General features: G+C 42.6%; 1 pseudogene across 1 annotated transcript; it reads left to right on the top strand.

Annotated features, from left to right (window-relative positions):
- The first annotated feature begins 1,548 nt into the window (after positions 1 to 1,548).
- Positions 1,549 to 13,513, top strand: LOC311065232 (myosin heavy chain, fast skeletal muscle-like; annotated as a pseudogene). Its single transcript has 31 exons — positions 1,549 to 1,755; positions 1,862 to 2,005; positions 2,759 to 2,915; positions 3,006 to 3,033; positions 3,133 to 3,250; positions 3,378 to 3,470; positions 3,560 to 3,623; positions 3,761 to 3,859; positions 3,987 to 4,090; positions 4,198 to 4,336; positions 4,468 to 4,586; positions 4,689 to 4,838; positions 4,930 to 5,100; positions 5,256 to 5,559; positions 6,368 to 6,432; positions 6,563 to 6,650; positions 7,075 to 7,192; positions 7,298 to 7,421; positions 7,678 to 7,814; positions 8,247 to 8,502; positions 8,643 to 8,885; positions 9,020 to 9,196; positions 9,335 to 9,480; positions 9,801 to 9,891; positions 10,223 to 10,612; positions 10,774 to 10,900; positions 11,056 to 11,174; positions 11,579 to 11,775; positions 12,292 to 12,641; positions 12,952 to 13,076; positions 13,321 to 13,513. The product of its transcript is annotated as a myosin heavy chain, fast skeletal muscle-like (transcript).
- Positions 13,514 to 13,994: the final 481 nt, after the last annotated feature.

The raw sequence follows: 13,994 nt of genomic DNA, 5'->3' as shown, positions 1-13,994 counted from the left end.
CAAGGACCCCACATTGATATGTATTTGGCCGCAAACCCCCATCTGAAAATGTTTTGTGCTAGGGACCCCCAGAAGAAAATATTTGTAACATTCACTGTGAGCTTGTATATCTGATATTTTTTTCAGAACCACTGTTCTAAATCCTAAGTGTTTTCTGAAAAATGTATGTTGCTAGGTAAAAATGTACAATGACAGATGCTTTCCCGATTTTAATGAGTAAAATTACAAGCAGAAATATAAATGTATGACATTCCGGGTGAATCTGACCTCGTAAATTAATTTTATACTGTAGGACTTTGCTGACGTACTGTAAAGAACACTTTAGTTCAGTTTATCTAAAAAGAAAAAAATACTATGCGTTTACAGTTTGCCTCTTCCATCTCTATTGTCAGCTCAGCTGCTACTGTACCTTTCACATTACAGAAGGGGGACCGTATTCACACCCATACCACACCCCCCCCCCCCCCACACACACACACACACACACACACACACACACACACACACACACACACACACACACACACACACACACACACACACACACACACACACACACACACACACACACACAGAGAGAAAGAGAGCATTTTGGTCACAGGTGTTGGGTGTGGTTATGTCACCAGAAATAGTGAAAGAAGCCTTACAAGGTATGGCCCTCCTTATAGAATCTGCATACCATGATGCAACAGACACTTCGGTATAAAAAGGCCCTAGTACGGTCACATGGTTGAGTACAGAAGCTTCTACAGTTCCATTCGGTGGTGAGTGACTCTTCAGCTGACTGTCATAGTAAGTACAACACTTTAAATGCATTAGAGATGTTTAACTGACTGGCACTTTGCTTAGTTTCCTTTGACAAACACATTCTGCAACCTTCATTTCAGTGGTGGAAAGTAACAAAGTACATGCACTCAAGTACTGCACTTCAGTAACATTTTGAGTTTGTTTTACTTTACTGGAGTACTTCCAATTTGCAATACTTTTCTACTCCACTACATCTCAGAGGCAAATATTGTACTTTCACTTCACTACCCTTATTTGAAAACTTTAGTTTGAAATCTATCATTCAACTCATGTAAGTCATCATCAACATGTGTTTTTCTTTTCCCACAGTTAAGGGTTGAAAAGGTTCCACAGTTACTGCGCAGCGGGGAAAACAGTGAGTGTTCATTACTTTTTCTATTAGACCTACACTATATCAGAATAGTCTTACAGAGTCATACTGTTCTCTGGTCAGATCTTAAAGCAGCACAGCGCTATGTAACTTTCCTCTTCTACTCCGGATTTGAACCCGGTTTCCTGCGCAAGTGCTGACATTTTTACCATTGAGCTAATAGAGCCTGCCTGCTTACTGTCTCAATAGAAGAGCGGGGAGACAACATACAACCACCCCAATTGTATAAGTTAAATATTGTATTAACACACTCTACCATACAGATTGGACAAAATTACATTTCATTCATTTAAAAAAAATTACATAGTGAGGCTTTTAGTCAGCAAAGGCATCAACACCATCTACTTGTCTGTCTACAGAAGGCCGCCACCATGAGTACAGACGCAGAGATGGAGGTTTACGGCAAGGCCGCCATTTATCTCCGTAAGCCAGAGAGGGAGAGAATCGAGGCTCAAAGCGCGCCCTTTGATGCCAAAAGTGCAATGTACGTGGCTGATGCCAAGGAGCTGTATCTCAAGTGCAAAATGATAAAGAAGGACGGTGCCAAAGTCACCGTGGAAATACTTGACACAAAGGAGGTACGTATAGGCAGATGCGTAACTGGAATCAAATAGTAACATTCACTTAATAGTACAGCTGTGATCGCAAGACATTATTCTAAAGTGTTGTGTTTTGATCTTTTAGGAGAGAACTGTGAAGGAGACCGATCTTCACCCCATGAACCCTCCCAAGTATGACAAGATTGAGGACATGGCCATGATGACCCACCTCAACGAAGCCACTGTCCTGTATAACCTCAAGGAGCGTTATGCAGCCTGGATGATCTATGTAAGCTTTTCTGCCTGCTGAGAACAGTACCGTATTCTGGTCTGATCTGTCAATAGTACAGAGAAAAAAGAAAACAATTTAATTCACTTTAAAATGTGACTATTAGTAGAAAGTTTGCCTCTTAGGGCAAGGGTTCCCAAACCATTTCAGGCCACGACCCCCCCCCCCCCCCCCCCAAATAATCAACTCGGGACCCCCCACCCCAACAAGCACTTGGAATTGTAGGCATTACATTTAGTCTGACTCGGTTCCACAGATAAATATTGTGAAAATAGCTGATCTACAAGCTCACTGTGAGCTTGTAGATCGGCTATTTTCACAATGTTTGCGTCTTTCTCACGTAATATTGGACAATTTGGCCAAATTGGTATTAAAAAGGTCTTAAAGTCCTTAAATTGTCACTTTAGACATGTGCAGATACCCTGTATACACTTATCCTGTATGTCGGTTTGTTTACTGTTGAGTGAGAAAACAATGTTGCACATTAAGCTAATCATCTGGGGACCCCCCAAAAAATCCTTTGGGATCCCCCCCTGGGGCTCCCGACCACCATTGGGAACCACTGTCATAGGGGACAACACTGTAAAAGCCCACGGTGCTGAAGTTAAGATTCTCATTTATTTGAAGCTGCACTTGTAAACCTGTGACTGTACTCCCAGCTACAGTTATCTGTTGTGCAGGATATGTGTTGTGCTCGCTGCTACATTATAAGTTGTATGTTGATCAAATGTTCTCTCCCCTGTACCCATTCAGACCTACTCCGGCCTGTTTTGTGCCACTGTGAACCCCTACAAGTGGCTCCCAGTGTACGACCAGGAGGTTGTAAATGCCTACAGAGGCAAGAAGCGCGTGGAGGCGCCACCCCACATCTTCTCCGTCTCTGACAACGCCTATCAGTTCATGTTAATCGGTATGTACCGGTCAGAACCATGTTTAATAAACATTTGATTATACTGGTGTTGTGCTGTAATAACAAGTATGTTTTCTTTACCTTTTACAGACAGGGAGAACCAGTCCGTCTTGATCACGTAAGTTTCTCATCTACAAGAAACAAAAAAAAAAGAACAAAAAACAAACATTGTAAAAACATTCACTAACTGTATTTCTCTCATGCATTTTATAACCAGTGGAGAATCAGGTGCTGGAAAGACTGTGAACACCAAGCGTGTCATCCAGTACTTTGCAACAGCAGCTAGTACAGGAAAGAAGGCCGGGGAAGGGAGCGGAACCTCTGGAAAAATACAGGTACAGTACATGACATGTCTAGTTTTGTACTTGAACAAATGACAATATTTCAACAAAAAGCAATATAGCAATTTACTGTATAATACTGACCATTATCAAAACTGTGCTGATTTATAAAACATTCTAGGGGTCACTGGAGGATCAGATTATCGCAGCCAATCCCTTGCTGGAGGCCTACGGTAACGCCAAGACTGTGAGGAATGACAACTCCTCTCGCTTTGTAAGTACAACACAATTCAACTTCTGAGAAAACTTCCAATGACTTTACAATGTAGAAAGGGATGCTAAACATTGTGCTACATCAAACAGGGTAAATTCATCAGAATCCACTTTGCCTCATCGGGTAAACTGGCCAGTGCTGATATTGAAACATGTAAGTATGAAGTTCACAGATGATGCATTCCATATCTGCCTTCTTTAGAGGATTACATATTTTTTTACTTACATTAATAATACATTTTATTTGTAACTCACTTTATATTTGACACAAAAATATCCCAACCCTTATAGATCTGTTGGAGAAGTCGAGAGTGACCTATCAGCTTCCTGACGAGAGAGGCTACCATATCTTCTACCAGATGATGACAGGCCACAAACCTGAGATCATTGGTAAATTGGATCACTAATCATATACAATGAATCTACATCAACGTACAATCTATACAGTACCATACAATGAAATCAAACTACATCCATGAATACAAACTCATTTCCAATCCTTTTAATCCCTCTTAAGAAATGTCGCTGATCACCAACAACCCATACGACTTCCCATTGTGCAGCATGGGTCAGATCACTGTGGCCAGCATTGACGACAAAGTGGAGTTGGACGCCACGGATGTCAGTAAACATATGTTTCACATGTTTCAATGTGCATTGATTGTCTGAAGTGATGTTTGTTCATCTAATGCTTAATCTCTTTGTCCCATTCTTTTTTTTAAATACAGGATGCCATTGGTATTCTAGGATTCAATGCCGATGAGAAGATGTCAATCTACAAGTTCACAGGGGCAGTGATGCACCACGGTGTCATGAGGTTCAAGCAGAAGCAGCGTGAGGAGCAGGCCGAGCCAGAGGGCACAGAGGGTAAGCATGATCTTCAACCAAGGAATACGGTTGTATGAAAAATGATGAATAGTTCATCACAAGAGTAAGCATTTGATGTTCTTACATACTCTAGTAAAGATAATGAAATGTGTTTTCATGACTTATCTTAGAGGCCGACAAGATTGCCTACCTGCTGGGTCTGAACTCGGCCGAAATGTTGAAGGCTTTCTGCTACCCCAGAGTGAAGGTCGGAAACGAGTACGTCACTAAGGGACAGACTGTGCCACAGGTGAGCCACACGCATTACTTTCTTGTTCTGATTCCATGCACTTTGAGATTCATTTCAAATGTAAAGTGCATAATAAATTAACACCATTTTCTATTGCCTTAGGTGATGAACTCAGTGGGTGCCTTGGCCAAGTCCATCTACGAGAAGATGTTCTTGTGGATGGTCATTAGGATCAACCAGCAGCTGGACACCAAGCAAGCGAGAAACTACTACATCGGTGTGCTGGACATCGCTGGTTTTGAAATCTTTGACGTAAGCATTGGACCTGTTTTAACTGATAGACTAATTCCCTTTGTCTCGACGCTTCAAGAGATTCGACTAATCACCATATTTCCACTTGCAGTTCAACACCCTGGAGCAGCTGTGCATCAACTTCACCAATGAGAAACTGCAGCAGTTCTTCAACCACACTATGTTCGTTCTGGAGCAAGAGGAGTACAAAAAGGAGGGTATCCCATGGGACCTCATTGACTTTGGCATGGACTTGGCTGCCTGCATTGAGCTCATTGAGAAGGTATACTATTATTTTTTATTTTGTACCCATTAAGCCTACATTGCTATACCTTTAAAACGGGGAAAGCATCAGGTCTAAATGGGTTAATGGAAACATAAAAAATATATATTGTTTTTGTGATTGTACTAAGTTTTTCTTTTGTCTCCCTTATGAAGCCCTTGGGCATCTTCTCCATCCTGGAGGAGCAGTGCATGTTCCCAAAAGCTTCAGACACCACCTTCAAGGACAAGCTGTACGACCAGCATCTCGGGAAGAACAAGGCGTTCGAGAAGCCCAAGCCTGGCAAAAACAAGAAGGAGTCCCACTTCTCCCTGGTCCACTACGCCGGCACGGTGGACTACAGTATCACAGGCTGGCTGGAGAAGAACAAGGACCCCTTAAACGACTCCGTCATCGGGCTGTACCAGAAGTCTTCCGTTAAACTGCTGTCTGTCCTGTATCCCCCCGCTGAGCCCGAGGGTAATACATTTAGCTTTTTAAGGTTTCTTTCTGTTATAAATACACAGTGGTGGAAAATAACTACTGTAAGTACATTTTTAATTCTGAACTAGAGTATTTCTATGCAGTATTGGTACTTTTACTTAAAGAGGTGGTGCCATGGTTTTGCACTTTTTCTGTTTTTCATGTGTCTATGAGGTTGATAGAACTTCATTAAGGCCCCCGCTGGTGGTTTTATGGTGTTTCATGTCTTCTCTGACTATTTGGAGTTTTTTCCTGGAGGCTGAAACCTTGAGAGTCAAACGTGCCAATCCAAAAACGGGGGCATAGTGACATCACAGAGCCCCCAAAAAACATACCCTCCCCCTCATTATCATAACACAACAGGTGTGGGAATGAGGAGGAGGAGGGACTAGGACAGGTGGGTGGTGCTAAGGTGGTGGAGGAGGTGCTAAGGTGAGAACCAGGCATACTTAATGAACTGGAGGCGTGTCCACATAAAAACATTTTTTTTAACAATTTCTGTGCACTTTTTTTTTTGAAAAAAATCCTTACATAATAATAATACCTTATGATCAGGTTTTAGGGTTGAAAAATATCATGGCACTCCATCTTTAAGTAAAGAATTTGAGTACTTTTTTCCACCACTGTAAATACAGTATATAAAAAACAACACACATAATTTAATAAATTATCAAAGGCATTTTTTCTGTAAAAACATATCCGCTGAATTTTGCCGAATTAAGAATCTGCACAAAAATGCCCAATTGAATTTCTATTCGAAAGAACATTGTCTAACTGTCCGATCATGTTTCTAACCAATAAACAGATAACACAAAGAAAGGAGGCAAGAAGAAGGGTGGCTCCATGCAGACTGTGTCTGCAGCCTTCAGGGTAAGAATCAAGCATCAACACTATTGTCATGTAATAAATAGGCATAATATCTCATGCACGTTGTAATTAAATACGTGTGACACTTTGTACTAACGGTAGGCCTGCTTGTCTTCATTGTGTGTCTCTATAGGATAACTTGGGGAAGCTGATGACCAACCTGAGGAGCACTCATCCTCACTTTGTGCGTTGCCTCATTCCCAACGAGACCAAAACCCCAGGTACGTTCAGAGACAGTATACAGTTGTAAATAATGAGTGTGAGGCGGTCGTTTAACCCCAGCATCCGTATTGTGGGGGAAGCTTTCGCAAACAAGAGCAGATTGATAAGTTGAAAATTGTTTTTAATGCCTGTTTTGAAGGAAGACAGCGATCTACATTTTTTAAAGGGATGGTGTCAGGGCATTCCACACTTTGGTGCCACTGCAGTAGAAAGATAATTTACCCATGTTTGTTCTATACGTGGGTGGTACCAGATTGTTGTTATTCGTCGCTCTCTCTAGTGTTCCCCACAATAACAGAAAACAGAAAAGACCCTAGTATATCAGCCATGAGACTCCGGCCAACCATATGGGGTTTGAGTGGTTAATGCAACTTAGACTGTATTTATTTTTGTCATAATAACAATGAAGCGACCTCTTTACAGGCCTGATGGAGAATTTCCTGGTTATCCACCAGCTGAGGTGCAACGGTGTGCTGGAGGGCATCAGAATCTGCAGAAAGGGCTTCCCCAGCAGAATCCCCTATGCTGACTTCAAGCAGAGGTATCAATTAGTTTTTACAGATTTTACCGTTTACTGATACAACGTCTAGTTCCATACCCATTAACAGCAAGTGCACAAAATGACCATGAACCTTTGCAAAAACAGGTACAAGGTACTGAACGCCAGCGCATGCCCCGAGGGCCAGTTCATGGACAACAAGAAAGCTTCCGAGAAACTGCTCGGGTCCATTGATGTGCCTCATGACGAGTACAAGTTTGGACACACCAAGGTAAACACACTGAAAATCCTGTTTGTCAGCAAGGATTAAACGGAAACATTAACAGTTTCAGGAAGTGAACGAGTTTGTTCCACGGCAATGAACTAGCTCTTTTGAATGAATCAATCATGAATGACCCATCACTACCTTGGACAGGGCTCCCTCGTAAAAACGAAAAAAAAAATCTTGTATCTTCAAGTGATTTTACTTGTCTAAATAAAGGTAAAATAAAACACAAAAATAACATAGTTTGTAATATCCCATTTAGGTGTTCTTCAAAGCCGGTCTGCTGGGTGTCCTTGAGGAAATGCGAGATGAGAAGCTGGCTAGTCTGGTTGGAATGACACAGGCTCTCGCCCGAGGTTTCCTCATGAGGAAGCATTTTGTCAAGATGATGGCGACTAGGTATGTCGAAAATAGAAGTCATTTAATATTGATACAATTTCTATGAAAACGTTTTCATTTGAAGGTTTTTTTCAGGGCCAAGGACCCCTTAGCTGAGAAAGAGATGAAGCAGGGACCCGACTACATATTGTATATAATTGTGTTGCAGATAAAAACATCTTCATAGATTTCATAGATAGCTTCATAGACTTGTTTGACAGCACTGTCATCAGTGTTTTGCAAATTCATGTTTTTTTGTTTGTTTGTTTACACATGGTCTTTTTTATTAATATGTTGGATTTATGTTAACGCATATCTTTTAGACATTTAACCACTGAAACCCTCAATACTTTGAGGGTTTAAGTCACTGCAGATCCCCCTGTAGTGACTAAGGACCTCCTAGGGGTCCCGGACAACCCATGCATTACAGCAACTGCTTATTTTCCCCCACAGAGACGCCGTTTACACCATCCAGTTCAACCTCCGCTCGTTCGTCAACGTGAAACACTGGCCCTGGATGAAGGTCTACTACAAGATCAAGCCTCTCCTGCAGAGCGCCGAGACCGAGAAGGAGCTGGCCGAAATGAAGGAGAACTACGAGAAAATGAAGACCGACCTGGCCGCTGCCTTGGCCAAGAAGAAGGAGTTGGAGGTGAAGTTGGTGACTCTGGTGCAGGAGAAGAACGACCTGTCCCTGGCGGCATCATCGGTAAGTACACTTCTCCATGAGTTTTGTTAATAGCACGCCATCCATAAGACACGTGCTGAAGAGGCCTTGCCCACTAAAAAAAGATGACATTCCAGGCCTGTTTCTTATACCTGTTTTCATTTTTTTTCATCGACAACCAGGGAGAAGAGACTCTGATGGACGCCGAGGAGAGATGCGAGGGTCTCATCAAAAGCAAGATCCAGCTGGAGGCGAAACTCAAGGAGACCACCGAGCGCCTGGAGGACGAGGAGGAGGTCAACGCCGAGCTGACCGCCAAGAAGAGGAAGCTGGAGGACGAGTGCTCCGAGCTCAAGAAGGACATCGATGACCTGGAGCTCACCTTGGCCAAAGTGGAGAAGGAGAAGCACGCCACCGAAAACAAGGTTTGTCGATAATCGAAAAAGTTATTTACAGCGGTGCCCTGAGCCAAAAAAGTTTGAGAACCACTGCTCTAGGGGTTTTATCAAGTACAACAATGATCTTATTCATGACAACACATTCTGTTCTGCTCATTCAGGTGAAGAACCTGACCGAGGAGATGGCCTCTCAGGACGAGAGCATCGCCAAGCTGACCAAGGAGAAGAAGGCCCTCCAGGAGGCCCATCAGCAGACCCTGGATGACCTGCAGTCGGAGGAGGACAAGGTCAACACTCTGTCCAAGGCCAAGACCAAGCTGGAGCAGCAAGTCGACGACGTGAGTTCATGTGAAGCCGATTGGGACGTTTTGAACACGCTTAGTCTACGAAAAAAAAAGTGTCTTAGTTTTAGTCAACAAAATTAACACTGGTTTATTGTTGTACTGAATAATTGGATTTCTTTGGTTATTGTGCAGTTGGAGGGTTCTCTGGAGCAAGAGAAGAAGCTCCGCATGGACCTGGAGAGAACCAAGAGAAAGCTGGAGGGTGACCTGAAACTGGCTCAGGAAAACGTCATGGACCTAGAGAACGATAAGCAGCAGTCGGACGAGAAGATCAAAAAGTAATGTGGACAACCAAACGATATGCTATGTGCAAAAACTGCCTTTATTTTATTGTAGTATTAGTTTATTTTTTAGTAGGAATAGTCCCATTAGAGATAAAAAAATCTCTTTTTCAAATATGCATTATATACTTGGACTTTCCATCAGATCTCAGGTTAAAAAACACTATCGGGCATTGGCGTCAATAAAGAACGAGTAAGAAGGCAGTTTGTTCAACACAGCCTTATAAAGAAAATGATACCAATGCCCCATTCTCCGATATTGGAAGGAAGACCAACCAACCTTCAGAATGTAAACTAAAATTTGATCCGTTTCACAGGAAGGACTTTGAAGTGAGCCAGCTTCTGAGCAAGATTGAGGATGAGCAATCCATGGGTGCTCAGCTACAGAAGAAGATCAAAGAGTTACAGGTAATTAGAGAGAATGGTTTAGAATTTATATCAACAAGGATATTCATATAAATATGTTCATCTCATCTATATCGTTGCTGTCGGGCAGAAACCTCCTATCACCATATTCTAACTTTTTTGTGTGTTTTCGTAAATTAATGCCCTGCTTGATCATATTACAGCGTCACACAAAAGCATCAAAAGTAGCAGATCCGCAAGCTTGTAGATCTGCTATTTTTGAATCCTGAAAAGTATTTTTTTTTTTGACATTATGAGGTTTCCACCCGACAAGCGACTATATTCACATAAACAAGTTAATCTCATCTATATTGTTAATTTTCTTTAATAAAAGGCCCGCATCGAAGAACTGGAGGAAGAGATCGAGGCCGAGCGCGCCGCTCGCGCCAAGGTGGAGAAGCAGAGGGCCGACCTCTCCCGGGAGCTGGAGGAGATCAGCGAGAGGCTGGAGGAGGCCGGCGGCGCCACCGCCGCTCAGATCGAGATGAACAAGAAGCGCGAGGCCGAGTTCCAGAAGCTGCGCCGCGACCTGGAGGAGTCCACGCTGCAGCACGAGGCCACCGGCGCCGCCCTGCGCAAGAAGCAGGCCGACAGCGTGGCCGAGCTGGGCGAGCAGATCGACAACCTGCAGCGCGTCAAGCAGAAGCTGGAGAAGGAGAAGAGCGAGTGCAAGATGGAGATCGACGACCTCTCCAGCAACATGGAGGCCGTCGCCAAGGCAAAGGTACTAACGGAATGCCCTGTGTATAGTTCTTGAGAAATGAACTTATCAATCAATAGACCATCGAGAGTGATTCGTAGAATATTGAACTACTGTAAGCAATGACAGAGGGGATAAATGCACGTAAAATGCAATGATTGAATATGTCCAATGTTTATTAACAGGGAAATCTTGAGAGGATGTGCCGTACCCTTGAGGACCAACTCAGTGAAATCAAGTCCAAGAATGATGAGAACACGCGCCAGATAAACGATATTGGAGCTCAGAGAGCAAGACTGTTGACAGAAAATGGTAAGAAAATTATGCTTTCACGACGCTTTCATTAACAATTATCCAAAGCCATTCCAGGAATATGAATTCAGTGAAGATCATTTAAACATTAAATGAATGCATGCATGAATGAATGAAAATAAACTAACAAATTAATAAATTAATCCAACTTCTAGGTGAGTTTTCTCGTCAACTGGAGGAAAAGGAATCGCTCGTCTCTCAGCTCACCAGAGGCAAGCAGGCCTTCACCCAGCAGATTGAGGAGTTGAAGAGACTCATGGAAGAGGAGGTTAAGGTGAGGAGCAGTCCCATTTCACAAGTTTCCAAATGTATAAAAAGGCTTTGAAAATAGCAGATCTACAAGCTCACAAGGTGAGCTTGTGAGCCTTGTGAGCTTGTAGATCGGCTATTTTTTTTAAATAGCCTAAGTATGCATAAGGCTGAAGTGGAAACTATTTACTAAAGTTTGCAAATCATTTTAGTGGAGTAAAAAAAGCACAATATTTGCCTCTGAGATGAAAAGTGAAGTTGAAGTATAAAGTATTGAAAATTGGAAACGCTCCAGTAAAGTAAAAATGAATCCTCCAAAGTGTACTTAACTACAGTACTTGAGAACATGCACTTAGTTACTTTAAACCACTGTATATGATGCTATTGTATTCCCTCAACATCATTTTGCCATTTTTTCTGTTCTGACAGGCAAAGAATGCACTTGCCCACGCTGTGCAGTCATCTCGCCACGACTGTGACCTCCTGAGGGAGCAGTTTGAGGAGGAGCAGGAGGCCAAGGCCGAGCTGCAGCGTGGAATGTCCAAGGCCAACAGCGAGGTGGCTCAGTGGAGGAGCAAGTATGAGACTGATGCTATCCAACGCACTGAGGAGCTGGAGGAGGCAAAGTAAGTCATCAGTGATTCACACCAAGTTAGTTCCTAAACTGTATTTTTGCCAATATTTATTTGGCTGTGGAACCACATCTGAAAAAATAACAGATGTACACTGTTATATACTCTTATCTTCATACTCTAACTTTTTGTGTTTTTTTGTAAATTAACACCCTACTTGATCATACTACAGCGCAGTGTTGATTTCTGCGACTAAAACTATGACTAAAAATCTTCGTCGACTACCTTTTTCCACTGCGACGCGTTGTGAGCTTGTAGATCGGCTATTTTCAGCATGCAACCAAGTGCAAAAGCAGCCAATATGCCGTCATCAAGGCCCGCCAAAATACATTTTATTCGACTAAATCAACTGTAGATTTAGTCGACTATAATCTTATGATATTTAGTCAACTAAAACTAGACTAACAGTTAAACATTTCAGATGACTAAAACTAAATGGAATTTGATTCAAAAGACGATTATGCAATATCGCCCACACTAATTTGATTCCATTCATAACTTGACTAACAGGAAGAAGCTAGCCCAGCGCCTTCAGGAGGCAGAGGAGCAAATCGAGGCTGTGAATTCCAAGTGCGCCTCTCTGGAGAAGACCAAGCAGAGACTCCAGGGCGAAGTGGAAGACCTCATGATTGACGTGGAGAGGGCCAACGGCACGGCCGCCAACCTCGACAAGAAGCAGAGGAACTTCGATAAGGTCCTGGCAGAATGGAAGGTGAAGTTCGAAGAGAGCCAGGCGGAGCTGGAGGGAGCGATGAAAGAGGCCCGTTGTCTCGGCACCGAGCTGTTTAAGATGAAGAACTCGTACGAGGAGTCTCTGGACCAGCTGGAGACCATGAAGCGCGAGAACAAGAACTTGCAACGTAGGTTTTCTCTACAAAATACTTAACAGTTCATTTGATTACATTGTTTTGGTGTATCTTCTTTTACAGTAGGTCAAACGGGTCATTGTTTTAACCAGGTTATATCTCAAAGTTACACAACTTTGGCATAGATTATGAGTCTCAAATACATGTGTATGATATTCACTGTCATTCTGTCGATATAAATATGCATTTTAAGTTTTTAAAAGTTCAAGATGGATTAGGCTAGACTCACGTTTATGAAAAATAATACAAACCATGTTTTGCTGATTGAACCTTTCCTCATGGATTATTTTCAATCAACTTGCAGAGGAGATCTCAGACCTGACTGAACAGATTGGTGAGAGTGGAAAGAACATCCATGAGCTGGAGAAAAACAAGAAACTGGTGGAGACCGAGAAGTCAGAGATGCAGACAGCCCTGGAGGAAGCTGAGGTAAAAGCTTGTATAGCGTTGTTGCGCAGGTTGTTTCCATATTCTAACGTTTAGTGTTTGTTTTCGTCAGGTTAGTCAGGTTTATGGACACAAATTGTCAGTATATTTAGTATTTAGTTTTAGTCATCATTGCTTTGTTTTTTTTGAGTGAAAAAAGGTAGTCATTTTCCGTCAGTTTCAAATCGACGAAATTAACACAGGTCCATATTAACTTTTTTTTAAATCCTATATTCAATTATTTTAGGGTACTCTGGAGCACGAGGAATCCAAGATTCTCCGTGTCCAGCTGGAGCTCAACCAGATCAAGGGCGAGGTGGACAGGAAGCTGGCGGAGAAGGACGAGGAGATGGAGACCATCAAGAGGAACAGCCAGAGGGTGATCGACTCCATGCAGAGCACCCTGGACTCTGAGGTCAGGAGCAGGAACGACGCCCTGAGGATCAAGAAGAAGATGGAGGGAGACCTGAACGAGATGGAGGTTCAGCTGAGCCACTCCAACCGCAATGCCTCCGAGGCCCAGAAGCAGCTGAGGAACGTCCAGGGACAGCTTAAGGTAAAAAATAATAATAAAAAAAAAACACAGTAGTTAGAGTTAGGTTCTCAATTTTTTTCATGTCAAGGACCCCCAAATTGACACATAATTAGCCCACGGACCCGCATTTGAAAAGATATGACAAGGACCACCCATAAGAGAAGATTTTTTTCACGGCTAGAGCAGCGATTCACAAACATTCTAAATTTCAAGGACCCCAGGTGTGATATGCATTATTAGGCTATGAACCCACATTTGATCATCGGTGTTAATTTAACTAGTTACAAATGGAACCAAAAGGACCCTCATTTGGTTCCATTTGTAACACTCTCAGAGTTACAGAACCGTAAGGGTCCATTTTGGCCAAGTGTGAAATGGCACCAGGT

The sequence above is a fragment of the Gymnoscopelus microlampas genome (genome assembly GCF_963454915.1).
Source record: "Gymnoscopelus microlampas genome assembly, chromosome: 17".
NCBI classification, from domain to species: Eukaryota; Metazoa; Chordata; class Actinopteri; order Myctophiformes; family Myctophidae; genus Gymnoscopelus; species Gymnoscopelus microlampas.
The sequence above is the reverse complement of the archived record's forward strand: the minus strand, read 5'-3'. Positions and strand labels throughout refer to the sequence as shown.